At 26.8% G+C, this 3,145-nt stretch overlaps 1 pseudogene; it reads left to right on the top strand.

The window, feature by feature from the left end:
* The first annotated feature begins 725 nt into the window (after positions 1–725).
* On the top strand, positions 726–3,098 carry LOC112596884 (annotated as a pseudogene).
* The last annotated feature ends 47 nt before the right edge of the window (positions 3,099–3,145 follow it).

Below are 3,145 nucleotides of genomic sequence, written 5' to 3'. Positions count from 1 at the left end.
TTAATATTTTTTAATACATTTTTGGTAACACGTTAAGCTGTTAAAAACATTTCACTCAACCTACAAAAATCTTTCATGATTTGATGTAAGACATTAATGATTAGCAATTTCTACCATTTTTTCATCAGATTTAAAACGTTTTATAGTTTCAAATTATATAAAAAGAGTTATAGTTTTCCATTTTTTTTTTTTTTTTTTTTTTTAATATTTTCGACCATAGAAGACGTTTTGTTTCTATAGTAATTATAAATTAACAAATATGTAACAGTAAAATAATACGTAATAGTAATATTATGAATAAACTTGAAAACTGTGTGATGACTAGTGTATAAAAAATGTGTCGTCAATAAAAAAAAAACAACCTATTATCAATAAAATAGAAAACGATTACGGAGTACATATTACCTAAATTAAATAAAAATAGCACCTATGTACGGTAAGTATACCAATCAAAACAATAACAGTATAATCTAAAAAAAGTCGATGAAATTAAATTGCTTATTATAAAGACTTAACTAAAATATGTATCAATAATACACACGACATTATACAGAAATCATTGCGGTGTTAAACGAAACACAAGGCCTTAAACTTCTTCAACGCAATAGCAAAACAACACTAAATGAGACGACATTAAGGGAGGACTTACTGTATTTGTACATATTATATACTCATAAAATAAACAAAACTTACAAACACTCAACTTACACTAAAATTTAATTTTAAAAATTTTTAAGACCATATCCAATACCGAAGCTGTTGAATTTTTTGATGAAGTAGAGTCTTTGAAAAAAGAAACAAAAAAGTTACTCGAAAACGGCGTTAAAATTATTATTTGCCTTAGCCATAGTGGATCGAAAAGACAAAATTGCTGCTAAATGAAGACATCGATATAATTGTTGGAGGACATACACATCATTTTGTATTCCGTAAGTATTTTACTAACATAAATACAAGTTAAAATTGTATAGATTCAAATCATCTAGATTTAATTTATAAATTTAAATTTAAATAATTTATATATAGCTTATAGTGTATTTTATAAATTACGTACAAAAACGTCTTTTGTAGGTACTCCACCCAGCACTGAAAAACCTTACGGACCATACCCACTGTACGTAACAAATGTTAAAAATAAAGCTATACCAATATTACAAGCATATGCAAATACTAAATACGCAGGCAAGGTTATTTTAAAATTTGATTCTAATGGTGAATTAGTCAAAATCGATGGTTCGCCAACATTATTAAATCATGAAATTAAACAAGGTTAATAAACTATTTACTTTTTTATTAATGGTTTCATAAGTGATTTTAAACTTAAAATTTATATTGTATACAATATAAATGTTTTAATTTACACCTACAACGTTTTAGATCCATCAATGTTGAAATTAATCGATAAATGGAAACCAGAAGTAACCAAGATTACAAATGTTACAATTGGGCGTACAGCCGTTGAGTTAATAAACAATTGTCGCGAAACGGAATGCAACATAGGTAACCTGATAGCTGATTCTTTCGTATACTACGTAAGTAACTTAAAAATTAAAGGTTATATTTTATTTATTAACGTTCAATTGTAATTTAAGAACGTTATGAAAAAAGAAACTTACAATGAATATTGGACTGATGCTCCTATTGCAATCCTTCAAGCTGGCGGTATTCGGACAACAATCAACGAAACCAATCATGACGGTAAAAACATGATTTGTCATTAAAAATTTTAATATAACAATTTAAGAATTTACTCTTTTGCAGATCAAAAAAAATCATTTAATTGTTTAGCATAACAAAAGCTAAGTATAAAATAAAAATATTAAAAAATAAATTATTTTGATTGTGTTAGGCTACATAACTTTGGGGCAGTTGGTCAACGTCACTCCATTTATGAATGAACTTGTCAAAATTACGATTTCTGGCTCTACTCTTTTAGAATCATTTGAATACAGCGTCTCTAACTATGCATTGAATATTGGTACACCTACATTTTTACAAGTATCTGGTAAGTATGATAAATTTAAAAAATAAATAATTTTAAATTAAGTATAAAAATAATTAATAATATATTCTAATGTATTATTTATACAGTGTAAAATCTTTTAATACTACTGAACATTTTTCGGTTTCTAAAAAGATTTTTAGATTTTACTTTGTGTACTAAGTTATCGTTATACTTGTCATGTCTTAGTAATTAATGAAATATTGGTTAACTAAAAATACCGAATAATGAAAATGATCAATGGTACAAATTAAAATATATCTTTAACTATACCTAAAATTATTTTCAGGTGTTCTGATCAAATATGATTTAACACTGAGTCCTGGGAACCGAGTCACCTCATTGTTGATTCGATGTGGTCATTGTAGCGTTCCTAAGTTTGAACCTTTAGTATTGACTGCAAACTATACAATAGTGATGACCGAGTTTATGGCAAATCGTGGTGGTACTTTTGAAACATTTAAAAAAAGAATAAACATAAAATCACTAGGTTTGTAAACAAATTAATACCTACTCAAAGTGTGCGAGTTTTGTCAGTGAAAGATAACAATATAAAAAGAACGATGTTGTCGATGTAACCTATCAAAATCTGGAAAACTAGAACATTCCTATTTGTAATAATAAAGTTATTAAGGACCCTTGTTTTCCTATATTTTCGTTGATCTTATGTAAATCATAAGCTAATAATGTCGTATCCCTCACACAGTAATGTGCCTATATTGCATCTACGTTACGCCGTGTAACGCGCATATAGACAGATAATCGCCTAAATAGAAATGTTAAATAAATTACTAATCTTTCACTGCAATCTTGTTTTTATTTCATGACATTAACGAAAAACATTATATTATAAATACACATTCCGTTGTTTAGATATTAAAGACTATAATGCAACCGCGATGTATATGCAATCAATAAGTCCCATAATGAATGGAATAGATGGCAGAATCAACTTAAAGTACGACGGCAATAATGAAAAGTCGGCTGGGTTAAATATAAATACGTGGAATTATCGATTGTTAGTAGTTATTTTAATTATTAGAAAATTATTCTTTAATATTAATTAAAATGTTATTCAACATAGACTATAAAAATTATGTGTTTATGTATTGTAATGATATGCTCCTTATCATTATTTATTAT

This window comes from Melanaphis sacchari, unplaced genomic scaffold, assembly GCF_002803265.2.
Source record: "Melanaphis sacchari strain LSU unplaced genomic scaffold, SCAv2.0 Contig365_pilon_pilon, whole genome shotgun sequence".
Taxonomy (NCBI): domain Eukaryota; kingdom Metazoa; phylum Arthropoda; class Insecta; order Hemiptera; family Aphididae; genus Melanaphis; species Melanaphis sacchari.
Note: the sequence above shows the minus strand (reverse complement) of the source record. Positions and strands in the feature narration are given on the sequence as shown.